Source organism: Ostrinia furnacalis, unplaced genomic scaffold (genome assembly GCF_004193835.3).
Source record: "Ostrinia furnacalis isolate ACB-3 unplaced genomic scaffold, ASM419383v2 OfSCF7119, whole genome shotgun sequence".
Lineage (NCBI taxonomy): Eukaryota > Metazoa > Arthropoda > Insecta > Lepidoptera > Crambidae > Ostrinia > Ostrinia furnacalis.
Genome location: NW_021137358.1, coordinates 165308 through 181099, shown reverse-complemented (window position 1 = coordinate 181099; position 15792 = coordinate 165308). Strand labels below are relative to the sequence as shown.

The 15792-nt window shown below is 35.0% G+C and overlaps 1 long non-coding RNA gene across 1 annotated transcript; it reads right to left on the bottom strand.

The window, feature by feature from the left end:
- Nucleotides 1-11565: 11565 nt before the first annotated feature.
- LOC114363429 (uncharacterized) lies at nucleotides 11566-14726 on the bottom strand. The gene is made up of 2 exons (XR_003656779.1): nucleotides 14605-14726; nucleotides 11566-11801 (listed from the first exon to the last, which is right to left on the bottom strand). It is a non-coding gene; the product is annotated as an uncharacterized LOC114363429 (long non-coding RNA).
- Nucleotides 14727-15792: the final 1066 nt, after the last annotated feature.

Genomic DNA, 15792 nt, shown 5'->3' with positions numbered 1-15792 from the left:
AAAATACAGGTTACCATATAGGAAACCTAAAAAGACCGTAAACCGTCAGCCCACCTTAAAAACATGAAAGAATACAACTGTTGGTCTATTTGTACCTATAATATTTAAAGAATTATCCTCCAACTCCTAAGCATTAAGGAGTTGTACCTACCATGACCAGTTCATCATGATGAGATGATGAATATCTGATGTTAACACTTGAATAACTTTAGAAACTATACTTATCTATAAAATTAAAAGAATTATCTTCCAATTCCTAAGTATTAAGGAGTTTTACCTTCTATAATCAGCTCATCAATATGAGATGATGATTTCCAGGAGCAAATACTTGAATAAGTTAAGAAAAAGTTTGAAAAACGATATACGTGCCTATAAAATTTGAGGGTTGCCCTCGATTTCCCTAGGATCCCATCATCAGATCCCAACTTGGTGACAATGGGACCACCTCAGAAGTGTACCCTATCGAACAAAAAAAGAATTTTGAAAATCGGTCCACAATTGACGGAGTAATCGGTGAACATACATAGAAAAAAAAAATACATACAGTCGAACATATAACCTCCTCCTTTTTTGAAGTCGGTTAAAAATGTGATTAATTTTAGGACATCGCAGATTTTAGATCTAAGTTAAAGGTAAGTCCTTTAACTTCTCGTATCTTCTTGTCTTCTTCTTATTCTTCTTTCTTGAAGTTTATGTCGTCTGTATTATTATGTAATGTAATTCTTTTAAGGCCCAAGTGGTTTGTTAGTGTTATAATATGACCCTAATGGAATATTGTAACCATTGGACTTCCTGATAAACTATTTCCAAGGTATGGAAGATTATCAGCGACCTTTGGACGTAACGTTAAAAACATTAACGATTTAAAACCAAAGTCCTTTGAATTCGTCTATAAAAATACTAAAGATTTGAAACTAATAGTTAGAAGTATCTAAAAAGTAGGTAGTTAGAATTTTTTTTTTTCAAACTCAAAAAATCTTTATTGTATGTAAGTACCATTAATTTTGTTTGTGTACGTTCACTGAATGGAAACCTCACTTTGTTTTATTAATTACAGAAGAACGCGTTAAGGAAATGTCACTGAGTTAGGTTCCAATATTCACGTGAAGTAGGTACTTTATAAATCAAGTCTCCTTTTAGAGCATTTTCAAAAAAACTTACAAGTATACGAGTAGCCGGACATAATTAGTACAACTTTACTGGCCAGTATTTATTTATTACTAGCAACCCGCCACGGCATCGCACGAGTGCTATTTATCTATACTTACTTATAATAAATCTGTAGAGAGGTCAATTCTGTACATGAAACGATACTGATGCCAAAAATGCAATCAGTAAAATTTTTGTCTGTCTGTCTGTCTGTATGTTCCTTATAGAAACAAAAACTACTCGACGGATTTTAACGAAACTTGGTAGGTACAATTATACTTCGTATCTCTCCCGAAGATGATTACGTTTTACATGCAGCAGTACCTGGGATGATGCCGTCCTTATCACACTTTTAGAGAATATTTATTTAAAAATATGAGTTTTAAATATAATAAATTACGTGTTTTGACTCCTCAGCACCGTAGTACATTCCGCGGTCCGCCATATTTCTTGTCATTACTTGTGTTGGTGTTCGTCCGACTCACACGTACTTTTTCAATAAAAATAACTTAGCGTAAAAATGGGTAAAAGGAAGCGATCAAGTAATGGTGATAATAGTGATATAGTGAAAAGTTTGTTAAGATACCTCGTATGTACATAGACAACGACAAATTATAGTTTTATCTGATGATGATGAACCAGAAAAAACATCGTTGTCTCCATCGTGCAGTCACTGCAGATTTGCAGACATACATACATACATATTTAAAACATTCTGGTAAGTTGTGAATCGTGTATCTTGAAATTGTTATGAAATAATGTGAATAATTTCTATTTTTTGTATTAAAAATGAATATTTTCAACTACCCTCCGTGGTAATACTTTGTGTCCCGACTTAATCGTGTGTGGATACTAAACTACACGTACAAAAATCGTGTTATACAAAATACATAAACATCCCGACGTAGTAATCATCTTCGGTCAAGACACTCGTATAATTAGATATCAAACATCACAGGTAAGTTCGTTTGATTCTTAATTATTCTTCATACTCCTGAGCAGAATTTTGCAATATCCTGTTGTAACTAAGCTTGAAATTTGGCATGCAGGTACCTTAGTAAACTTAAAGCTTAGTTACAACAGGATATTGCAAAATTCCCACGGGAACGGGAGTTAGCGGGAAAAAACATTTGTATGAAAAAATCTAAACCGCGTAAGATAGATGAAGGGGGTAAAACGGGATCCACGCGTACGAAGTCGCGGGCGGCCGCCAGTTATAACATATAAACCTTCCCCTTGAATCACTCTATTGCTGAAAAGCGCATTAAAATTCGTAAGTATGTAATTTAAAAGATCTAAGCGCACACATTGCGGGAGCGACTTTTTTTTACTTATAAACTATTATACCTTTCCGCCCGCGTGGAATTTTGTCTGTCACAGAAAAACTCTATCGCACGCGTCCCTGTTTCAATGTCCCTATGTCCTTAAAAAATCCTCCCGGGACTTAAACTATTTCTATGCCAAATTTCATCAAAATCGGTTCAGTTTTTTAGGCGTGAAAGCAAGACAGACAGACAGATATTAGTATAAGATAAGTTAGAAGCAAAAATACTAATGTAAAGAAAAGAAGTCGCGTCATACAATTTTATAACAGCGTAAAAATAGTAACAAAATTGTTCATTTAATTTCCATTTCTATCTCAACTAAGTCGATAGTTCTTTACTTAGGGTATTCACAGAATGTAGCCTCTATGATAAAATATTTCTTGTTCATTGCTACTCTTTCTAAGTCTAAAATCATGTATTTGTCTAAAAGCAATTGTTAAACACTTCTGTAGGACATAAACATAACAATAGATGTAGTTTTGCATTCACAAGTGCCAATTTTCTTTGCAAACCTTTGACACCGGACTGAACTAAAATTAGAGACATTAATAGCAGTAATTTACAACCACAAATAGATTGTTTGTGTGTAATTAGTCGTGAGTAATTCAAGTGTTGGTACAGAAATTAAAATCTAAGCTAGACGATGACAAAAGATGAAATCCTAGCCCTCACGTCCTGAAAAAGTGGGATATTCTTCGAAGCGCACCCATTTGAGGCGCACCTAATCATCATCATCATCATCTCAATGCTTTCCATGTTGCCCGGTTGGTAGCGGCCTGCGTCCAGCGCCTTCCCATGCAAACCTTTATGATGTCGTCGGTCCACCTTGTGGGTGGACGTCCCACGCTGCGTTTTCTGGTACGCGGTCTTCACTCCAGAACCTCCTAATGAAGCAGCCTTAAACTATTCCTCATTGCGCTTCATACTGAGGTATCCATTTTGTGGTAGGTGCGCCTCAAAATAGGTGCGCTTCACAGATTAGAGAGTAGTGCGCTTTGAAGAATACCCCAGGGAGGAGTCCTGCCGGCCTAGGATGCGTGATAAAATCTTATCGATGATTTTAGACGACAAACCAAACATATGGGCTTATCGTGTAATATAGATAAAAATATGGCGCGATAAACGCTTATCGCGGCGCGCATCTTAGGCCTACAGATGTTCTATTGCTCTCGCCAATCCACAGGGGAAAAGTGGGGGTGAGTTCACCCGGAACCAAACGGGAAACTTTAACTACTGTTTAAAAGACAGAAATAAGAATTCAGGTAAATAGTAGAATCCCTTTTGTTATAAAACCTTGAACTTAATACAGTTCGTGAATGAAACTGGTTAGCACTCTGATGTTTATTAGTCGTACGGCGGAGTAAGTAAGGTTTACAATCACAATTAGTTGTATGACATATTGTGCAGCGCCCCTAGTGGCTACTTTCAAGAAATAAAATATTCATAGATTTTTTTGACGTATTCGCTAGCAAGCACACCTAACGTAAACTCATAGTAAGCACACTGAATATTGCGACTTTACCTCTAGCCCATCGATGTTCTACCTCAATAAAATCAAATACTTAAAATATTTTCTGTGCTAGCTAACCGAGTGACACTCAGAGGTTCTTAGGGGTACCTATGATGTTGTTTACATTCATACTTAAGTATAAGTATCTAACGGTTTTGTATTCAGTTGGTTCGTTTCAGTCGAAAGACGTTACGTCCACTGCTGGACAAAGGCCTCCTCCAAGGATTTCCACAAAGACCGGTCCTGCGCCGCTCGCATCCAGGCACCTCCCGCGACCTTCACCAGATCGTCGTTGTATTCAGTATCTTTTCCTTTTCTAAAGCTCTCCTCTCCTAGCTAATCAGTGCTAGACTACTATAAAGAAAGATATACGAGTTATTAGATTATAGTTTAATTTTACACAACAACTAAATAACTAATGAGCAAATAAGTATGTACACGTTATCTTAGCCGGTCATGGGTGGCGGTCAGAGGTGACTTTAACGGAAAGTCAATATTATCTCACTATAAAAGATCTAAGTCATCACTACAGTCCACAGTCTATATTATTTTTTGTCCGAATATACATCTCAACAATCATGAACAACAAGCTAGTGGTACGTAGTCTACAATTTTGTACTCAGTGAATTCGCGTTAAGAAAACAGCGATTTCCTAAGTTTGCTTAACTTAGGCTGAATTGCACCATCCTACTTTAACCGTAACTATAACCGTGACCGGTGTTTTTGTAGGGATTTTGACAGGTTTTTGACGTTAGTTAAAGTAAGACAGTGCAACCCCGCCTTAGACGTTAACTTATGCCGTTTAATTAGGTCGTATTAGGTAAAATTAGAAAGCCAAGTGGCAGCCCTGTGGTAAAAATGAAAGCATTAACATTAATGCAAAGTTCAGACAATTTTGCATAATTTTTAAAAATATCGGTCTAAGTACAAGCTTTGCTTAGTTTGGGACTAGAAGCGTAGTGTCCAAGGAGATTATTATTTATTATTATTATTTAAGACTTCGACCAAAAAGTTATTTATAAAGCACGTCTTGGTAAAACCCAGTGTTTTTCTTCTTAGGTTTAGTGTGATGAACCTTGCAAAAAGCTTTGTATGAGATTTTTTGTCCTAACTCAATTAATATGTGACTGTCGTCATGTGTGACGGATTGAAGATCAAGTGCGTAACAACAGGTTTCGAGAACTTTTTGTGTCTTAATACCTACTTGTGATTAAAATAATTATAATTATCTCGAACTCTCGATTCTAGTTCGAAAATTGACTCTATATCTGTCATTAATTTTAAAAATACTGAAAAAGAGAACTTATCGAAACTTTATTGTTGTATAGGAGCTTTGGGATACCCACTTTTCTGGATGGTATGTACGTAGCAATGAAAATTAATAACATCTGTAAGCTTGTGATGTAATATGAAAAGTTGAATCTAATTTAAGTATCCAATTTACCACCATTATTCAATTCAGGGTAGAGCTGTAGCTGTATCATCTATCTAGTAATTTATGGTAATAAATAAGAATAGAAATAGGAGTTTTCTATAAGATTTTAAATATTTTTTTTCGTCAAGGCTTGAGTACATAATGTACCTAACTTATAATAAATGTCGCGTTTTAAGACACGTGTCTTTCTATTTAAGTAGAAATAGGAGTTATTATAGGAAAATGCATAATAAATACGCACTTTTGTCTACAATTTAGGTCTAGGTATTGCCTTACGTATTACATTGCCATCATCAAGTTATTCAACTAGTTTACGGTCTGTCGCTAATGCCTAGAGCTAATCCGCCTACAATTGTGGCAACGGAAGAAAACATGAAACTTGTTTATTAATATTAACACCAATAGAGACAATATTGACGTCAATTGACAGCAAGACTAGTAATAACGTTGGCGCTATTTTTGTACGTAATCTTAAAATATTTTTATAGTGCCCCGCGACTTCACTCGCCTTCATTTGAGGAAAACACCTACTAAAATATATTCCATTACTTTATGACTACCTACTTTTCTCTAAAAAATAAAACCGACTCCAAAAAACCTACACTAAAAAAAGTAGAAAAATAATTACTAATTAGGTACCTACTTATTTATTAGGACGAATTATTAATATTTATGTAGGTATACCATGATTGATACTTCTGGAGTCGGTGCCAAGATTATATAACATGTAAAGTTTGCCTGCACCGACTCCAAAAGTATCAATCATGGTATACCTACATAAATATTAATAATTCGTCCTAATAAATAAGTAGGTAATTAGTAATTATTTTTCTACTTTTTTTAGTGTAGGTTTTTTGGAGTCGGTTTTATTTTTTTTTAATAAAATTTTACTTATTTCTTGCTTTTTAGTTAACTATTTATTACCTTGATGTTACCACTGAAGGTAGGCAGTACATTGAGACCATATTCTTAATGTCTAGTGTAAAATAATATTCCCTACAAAATACAGGTTACCATAATATAGGAAACCTAAAAAGACCTTAAACCGTTNCCTCCTCCTTTTTTTGAAGTCGGTTGAAAAGCAATTTCAGCAACATTAGAGCCAAAGCCCACTAAAGCGGCGCGGCACCAAGATATTTCTATGTAAGGCCCGGTTTCCTTCCACCAAGGCGAAGTAAACCGGAGCGGAGAAATGTTTTGAACAACCAATCAGAGGTGGTAATCGTAATCATTTGATTGAATGAAATTTTACTTTATTTACAGATTATTAAAATAAACAGATAGTTTTACATTTTTTTAAAGATGATTTAGTATTATTTTATTGCACAAACAAATTACTAATACTCCCGTTAGCCCCTCTCGTACTGAGCTAAATATGCTTGTGTCACGAGAGAGCCCTCGCCTATAAAAAGCATCCTTTTTTGACCTAAAAGAAATGAATTTACAAGCTAAGAATTCCAAATAAAGATATCCTGTTCCTTGATTCCACAAACGACGACAAAACATCGAGTCACGCGAATTTCCTATTAAATAATTAGAGTGCTAATTTGGTTGTACAAATAGTAGTGATTGTGTAGTCTAATGGAGAAAAATAAGGAAACTAAATAATTTTAAATCAATATAAACTGATAATCTCTCAACCATAAACAAACTATCATACTTATTTAGTAAAGAATTGTCTAAATAGGGAAAAATTATAAAGAGGGAAAAAATTGGAAACTTGCTTTTCTGTGAGATATTTAATTAACCTATAAGTACTTACTACTTATGGTCTCAAGTCAAGACCATAAACTTACGATTAATATAAATTATAAAACAAATAAATTAGTCTAGTATAAAAGATCGTTTTTGTGTGATGATGTCCTTATTGAAAATGACTATTTATAGTTATTATTGTAATTAATTACATACTTACTTCGATTGCAGTTCTTACTCGCCCTGGTGGCTCTGCTCGCCGTCACCAACGCCAAACCTCAAGGTAAGATTCATCATCATCATCATCATTTCAGCCAAATGACGTCCACTGCTGGACAAAGGCCTCGGATCAAGGCTTTCCATAACGGCCCGCTGCACTGCCCGCATCCAAATTAAATACTTTCCGCGATTTTCACCAGATTTTCGGTCCATCACTCCCAATAGGTCTCCAATTTTATTATAGAAATTCATTGTGTCATCTTAATTTGTAGTAAAATAAAACAAAAGTAAGAAATAACCTATAATATTTACAGTTAAACGTACTTATTAATTCTGTGTAAAACTGCTATTATGTACATACACTCGTATAAAGAAGGGTGACGGGACTTTCCCACCTCTCTTTCCCACCACTGCAACTCCTGTGTAGCCAGGATCTACAGCTTGACCGCCAATAAAAACCCAACCAGTGAAAGTCAAGTTTGTTTGAAGGGTGAATAAAAGCACTTTCTTTAATGTAACTTTATTTACAAAAACATACAGCTACTGATTTATCACTAATTAGTAGATATCACGTAGGTACGTTACCGTTAAATCTTTGCTTATTTACCGGTTCCAGCTTCCAGTAGAGCTTGAAGCCTTTCTAAGTGTGTGGGAGTTCTAGTAGGACCCTGTGTCGATTGGTTAGCCATCATAATAACCACTAAAGCCACAACAATTGCGCAAATTAACTGGAACAAAAAAACGCCATATTTGTCGCAGAAGTCGTTCGGGGAATCAAATGGTCACTAAATTATTCTAAAATTCAGTATTAATGATACTTTAAGGTAAGTAGGTGCCGTAACAAGAACATTCATTAGATGTGTGGATGATAATTTAAACATTTAATCACTCTTAATACACACACACTTTTTATCAAACATAATATACACAAATATTTTAATGACTTTTCACTTATTTGAGTTTAAATAAAAATCTAATTTACTCACAGTTTTCATTATGTTAGAGCCAATGTTGAGAAAATAATATTAATGAAGCAATCCAAATGCGCCTACCTATTTATATGAAGACGAAACCGCGTCCTCAGACTTTTTGCTTTATGATTCTAATTTTAAATAAGGCTTAAAACTCACGGATCGTTTTCACAAGCTTCCTCTGCTGGCTTTAAATTTATTTTAACCAAAAAAATAATTTGTTTTAAAAGGTATTTTCTGGCATAATAGTTAGTACTATTGCACACGACACAAATACAAAATTTTTAAAACAAAGCACACAAAAATTATGAAAGCATTAGCGATCACAATAGATCTACAATGGTGGCTAGGCTAGGACTTCTTGCCTTGCCGCTCAACACAAAAAAAAACTTTCCATGAGTTCTTAGCTTAAAAACATTTGATTGCGTAAAGAGTATCCTCAGAAATGTCATCCAACAAACTTGATTAGTGACTGGCATTAAAGTGATCATAGACTAAGAGCTAGAGAACGCCAGATCTACGTTATTTTATAAAAGCTGAAAGTTTGTCAGCGCATGTTCCCAAAATAGGTAAGAACGTTGGTGCATTATGAAGTTGCGGTCATCGTGGCTTTGCCTCACCCTAAAATGATTGTTGATGCGCCGAAATACTTTCAGCTTTTATAACGTAGATCTGACGTTCACTAGCTCTTAGTCTATTAAGTTTTGTAGAGTTTCGTAGAGCCTTACGTATTTTCAATCCAACCATTTGTTGCAGGTGGCGAAGGTAAGCTGCATTTAGATAGAACACTTAAGAGCACGTATGTATTAATGTCCATTTAAAAATACAAGTAAAATTCTAATTAATAACTTCTTACTTTTACAGTTAACGTCGTGAATGGAGAAAATCAAGGTAATTTGTTTTGTCTTACAAGTACTAAGTTACGTTACACATTTTCTTGTGTTAAACACTTTATTTTCTATTCTCAGCATCAGCTTGAAATTAATAAAATACTTATGCTAAGCATCCTTGCTTAGGAAACTTCTTATTTAATTTACTGCCAAGCTTATTTGCCTGTATAGTTGATAGAGGCGCTAATAAAAAGAGAGCGCTATCATCTATCACACCAAATTATAAATAGTGTATACCATTTCTCAAGCTAATTTCAAAAATAGTTTATTTATACTGACTTTCGTGTATAATAAATTATGTATTAGGTACACAAGGTGTATAAAGACACATGTGCTGTAGGCGTGATTCCACTGTCCAATGCAATAGCTTGGCTTGCAATTACCTTTCCATTTCAATCAAAATTAAAACTCTTGTGATATTAAAAGTTAATAACAGATTTAAAGGATATAAGCTTTTTTTTTAAATGTTAATACTTAAAGCTAATTTCCTTCTATTTCAGTTAACGTTGTGGACGGTGGCCAACAAAGTAAGACAATTTCAATAATTCTCAATCATACAAATATTAAATCACTAGCTTTCCGCCCGCGGCTTCGCCCGCGTGGAATTTTGTCTGTCACAGAAAAACTTTATCGCGCGCGTCCCTGTTTCAAAAACCGGGATAAAAACTATCCTATGTTCTTTCCCGGGACTCAAACTATCTCTATGCCAAATTTCATCAAAATCGGTTGCGAGGTTTAAGCGGGAAAGCGTAACAGACAGACAGACAGACAGACAGACAGAGTTACTTTCGCATTTATAATATTAGTTGGGATTTAATATCATTCAAATATTTAATCATTTATTTTATTTTCATTTACTTATTAATAAAAGATATTGGCCGAATCTCATAGGTATTTGGACCAATAAAAAGTTTAAATGAGTACAATTTTGTACTTCAGTTTAGTACATTTATTGTTAAACCTATTTTATTAATTTTGAATAGACTGAAGCGAAAATCCAACGAATCACAAGAAACTATGCTTGAAGGTGAATCAAGTTTTGAGTGCATAGTAACACATAGTAATGTGAGCTTTATTGCCTGACTTATTTTTATCATATTTAGCCCAAATCGATCTTAACTCGAGACAGGTTTAAGAATGTGATCCTAGTAGAATGTCAATGTTTTGACCAATCACAGACCTGAATCTTTCTATCCTTGAATTCGACTTTTTTTTTATTTGTGAGAAAAATTAAGGTCGCCACTGTATTGTGTGCAAAAGTATAAATAAACAAAATAATCCGTTTTTTTGTTTCAGTTCAAGTCGTAGACGGCACAGAGCAAGGTAATTTCAAAATTTGATTGAATTAAAATTCACTTCAATTCTGTCCCGTGCAAGCGTGCGATTGAATCGCAAGTAACACTGGTACTAGTTGGGATTTTTTTTCCCAACGAGTAACAGTGTTACTTTTTTGGATGTGACTCTTTGGGAAAAAATCCCATCAAGTCACACTGCATGTTACTCTGCTTATACCTACTTACAGTGACTTTACGAGATTAAAAATATCTGTATCTTAGTAATTTAAAGAGATTTTAGATAATGCCCATTGCCCAGGCTAGAAGATGTGACAAATTAAAATAACATACACAGTCCCTAAACTTCGTTTAATCATAATGACTTTACATTATAGAGTTACTCATATATTATTTATTCAGGAAATCTATTAATTACTTACAATAGGTAATATTTAATGTTAACAGGCAAGCCAGGTCTAGCTCGCGGTGGCGAAGAAAACCGGTGAAACAGTTTGTCCTCATCAATGTACACATCAAGTTAAATACTGACTTCAAGATCGACCTTGTTTCCTGGAAATAAAAGCTATTTTTGTTGTTCAACTGTTACTCTTGATGTGCCATTATGTTTTAGTACACTAATCTTATTCGTACCCATTTGTTCAAATCTGTGTTATACACAGCTTAGGTTAAGAAATAAAATCAAGAAAACATAAGTTTTTGTTTTATTTTCGCTGCCACTGCCTAATCCAAAATTGTATACGCAGCATGATTGTTATCAACTTACTAGCTACCTTATCCTACCGACCTGACAAACTTAAAGGGCGTTTTTTTTTCATTTAATTTCATCGATAAAAAAACCCAAATTTTTGAAAAAAAAAAATCTAAAAAGTATAAAACGACCACTCCTGCTCTGCCCGCATCCAGATATTTCCCTCGACCTTCACCAGGCCACCGGTCCACCTACAACAACAGTTAGTTACATACAATTTAATTATACATATTACGAGTAAGTGTGACTATAATAAAAATAAAAGATCACCTACCAAATACTAACGTGTATCAATAGTAACTTCGTAAGTAGGGTAAATGAAAAAATATTTTTAAATGCATAAATTTTAATAAGATAACATATTTTTAAATGGCAACTAATTTGAACTCGTTACTGTGTCCATCATAAAACCATTACTGCAGTCTTGAGAGGTGCCGCTTATTTACCAAATCCTGAAAACAGCATAGCGTGGACTGGACCAAGGCGGTTGTCTGGAGCGGGCGCAGCCATCGCCCACTCCACCACGGCGCTAACCACGCAAACCACTACAACTGCGTAGGTGATCTGGAACAAAAAAACTGGTCAAGTGCGAGTCGGAATCGAGCACTGCAATAGGCTAGATGACAAAATTTCAATTATTTGTCCGTCAGACATCATCATCAACATCATCATTTCAGCCACAGGACGTCCACTGCTGAACATAGGCCTCCCCCAATGACTTCCACATCGCACGGTTGGTAGCGGCCTGCATCCAGCGCCTTCCCGCTACCTTTATCACGTCACGTATTTTTGTCCGTCAGACAGATAATTAGAAAATATTAGACTCATCTTTTTTATTTTCTTTCATAATTAAATAATAACAGTGCTACATCGAGTTGAAATGGCGCGATACGTCACGCTTGAGTAGAATTTTTACTCAAAAGTGACGTCACGCGACATTTCAACTCAATATTTTACTGTAAATATTCGATTATGGAAAAAAATAAAAAATATGAGTCTAATATTTTCTAATTATCTGTCTGACGGACTAAATAGAATTTCGATTTCATTACCCAGTCATCATCCCTATTAAGATTCTTTATGTGATGTAACTATACAGCTGTACTGTAGCGTTTAACTGAGACAGTGCCTGCGGTATGGGAGCGGCACGACAGGGGTGATTTGACATATTATGACGTGACAGAGCATAAAAGTCTTCTACTTCTTCTTCTTTTATTTTGGCAACGACTTGGTGACATAATAAAAGTCTCGCTGACATTTGACGTAACAAAAAACGCTCTCTCCTGTCGCTCACATACCGGCACTGACTAGCTAGGTCAATGTAAAGTACCCTTATCAGTTTTGATTCCCTAATGGTGCGTCCACACTGGGCGAACGGGCTCGGACTGGGCGCGGCAAACTTGACATCCTGCTCACCCTGAGGTGGAATTGTGTAAAGCAATCGTAATCATTTGACAGTTCATAACGTACGATAAAGTCAGTTAAACAAAGCGTTTGACAGAATAATCGTACGTTATGAACTGTCAAATGATAACGATTGCTTTACACAATTCCACCTCAGCTCTTGCAGGAGCAGAATATCGAGTTTGCCGCGTGAGCCCGTTCGCCCAGTGTGGACGCACCATAATATATTTTTTTATGGAACATGACATCATACATTTTTCCCCTATTCATTTCATACAACTACGTTATCTTTACACCTGGGTTTTCTGTCTTAGAACAGAATGTAACTACGTAAAATATTCCCAAAATCTACCTACCATGAGAATCTTGGAAGACTATTTTCTGCTTGACTTTGTATAAAATCTACAAAGTAATACATATGTTATAGTCAAACCTCGAAGCTCAGGCGCTCCTAGGTTTGACTAGTCAATCCTCAGGTCTGACTAGAAGTCTTAGTCAAAGCCCAAACATTTCGGCCTTTGACTAAATGATGTTAGTCAAACCTAGGAGTAACTAATTTGGTCAGGCAAAGGTCGAAACTCAATTTAATGAAATCGGGGTTTGACTAGTCAAACCTCAATTAAGACTTTAAACTAAACTATACTTCATTCTGATCTCGAACTTATTGCATAGGCGTTACGGTCGGTTTTCACGCGCACGCGCAGCTATCTCTTTAAGTGAAGGTACGAGTAACTAAACTTATTTACTGAGGTTGTTTGTCAGTGTTTCTAAATCGATCTTGAAATTACTAATTTTTAGGGTTCTGTTACCTTAAATTAAAGGATAAAGAGTTAAAACGGGACCCTATTACTATGAGTTCGCTAAAGGTTGTCTGTCACCAGGCTCGTATCTCATAAATCATTTTCAAAATATTTGGTTTTTTATTCACTTTAAAAATAAATAATTCAATAAAATACTTAAATATCTAAGGTGGGCTCCCATACAGCAAACGTAACTTGTTGCAGTTTTCTACTCGATATTAAAACATAATCAGGTGAATCCTTGAAATATTCACATAATATTTAGTTGCATAATCTATTTAAAAAAAAAATTACATAAAAAACAACTCCCAACTCCCATAGTATTACAACAACAGAGTCTCAGAGGAACCCTTCGTGAGCGAATCCGACTCGCACTTGGCCGGTTTTCTATTTGCCGTCTACTTTTGACCGAGTCTGCTAGTCGTTTCTAGGATTGACTAGGCAAAGCCCGAAACAGATTATTTTAGTTTCGACGTTTGACTGAACAGTTTAGGCACTTCTAGGTTTGACTTAGTCAAAGGCCGAAATAAGAATTCACTTCGGGGTTTGCCTGAAGGCCTTGGTCAAACCTAGGATAGACCAGTCATTCCGCGAAGAGACTGCAAATCGACCTTTGACTATGACACATATACTAAGTTAAAGGTTGTGGCAAAGTAAGGATATTTTACAGTTACCAGTATTGGAGACTCTTGTTACTAGTCTTAAGACTTAGGCTGAGTTGCATCACCTTAACTTTAACCGTAACTATAACTGGTGTTTTGTATGGACTTTGACAGACTTTTGACGTTTGTTATAGTTAAAGTAGGATGGTTCAACCCGAGGGTAAGTATTTCATGTATTCCATAAACCATTGTGGGAAGCACAGAACAAGAAAGAAATAAAATCTTACTTTGTTCAATCATGTGATGTTCCATAGAAGAAATAGGAACTACCGCACGCACACACACAAGAGCATTATAACCAAACAAACTCAAAGAATCAAATTCCTATTCAAAATCTCGACAATTATTCGTAAGAATATAGTTAGGATATTTTACGTTGTCATCTCCTATATTACAATAATTTACAATGTTTGACTTTAAACCAACAATTAATTAAAAGGAAGTAAAAAATATAATGTTTTCCATTAAAATAAATGTTAACACTTATTGTAGTCTACTCACAGCTTTCATTGTGTTGTCGAAGAAACAATATTGATCAAAATATTAACAAAGCAAGATATGGCGCTTATTTATATGAAGGTGAATCCTCTATTCAAATTTTTTTGTTCTGCAGAAATGCAGACAACTTGTATTTATATTTAGTGTAAGGCCTAAGACTCACGGAGCAGTTTCTAAGCGTTAAACAAGCATTAAGAGCGTTTACGTCTAGCGTGGCATGTCAAGTTTAGGTAATTTCAATGCTATTTTTATTCACACTTAAAAGATTGTGACTGTGTGCGTGTTCTCTTGCTCTATAGTCAAACCCAACTANTTTTTTAAATAAAGGATTTGTTTGTTAGATTTGTCGGTGTTGAAAATATAGTATTTTTGCGTACTATATATTTTTTCAACAGTATATAGTACGCAGACCCGAAATATAGTACAATACTATATATTATAGTACGGTTGGCAACCCTAGGTGTGCGCCAACTCTTATACCTCAGAACAGGGTTTCGATCTGTCACTGAAATCTTTAAACCCGCGAGTCCTTCCAAAAACCGGGATAGAAACTATTATCCTATAACACGTTTTTCCCTGGGTCTCAAACTATCTCTGTACCCATCTAAATCGGTTCAGTGGCTTATAGCGTGAAAAGGTAACAGACAGACAGAGTTACTTTCGCATATTTTATAATATTAGTAGACACGGTAAGTACGGATTTAGTTCACATACATCATACTGTTATGTTTTATTACTCGATTATAATTATTGAATCGAGACTAAATTAGATATATAATATAGAAATATTAAAAACTGTTGCGTCTAACAGTTTTTAATATTACGTTTTGTAAGGTTTTAAAAACCAGTTTTGTAAGATTCGGACTAAATAATTGTCGATATGGAAAAGTTCTCGGAAATCATAGCTACCCTTAATGTTCGGTATTCTATCTACATTGAATGAATAGCTTTTTGTTACTAAAAAATGACACAAAATAAGGACTCAAGAAAGACTAACAACTACAGATAACTTTAGATAGAGTCATCTACGAAGACGCGCCACACCAATTTTTGGTCGAGGAAAGTGCGGGATCCGCTCTCATAATATTTTTATCACTGAAAATTTATTTTGTGTTATTATAACACAAAATAAAAACTTAAGACCATTACTAGATCACTAAAATTACTTTAGTAAAACCTTCTTTCCTATCT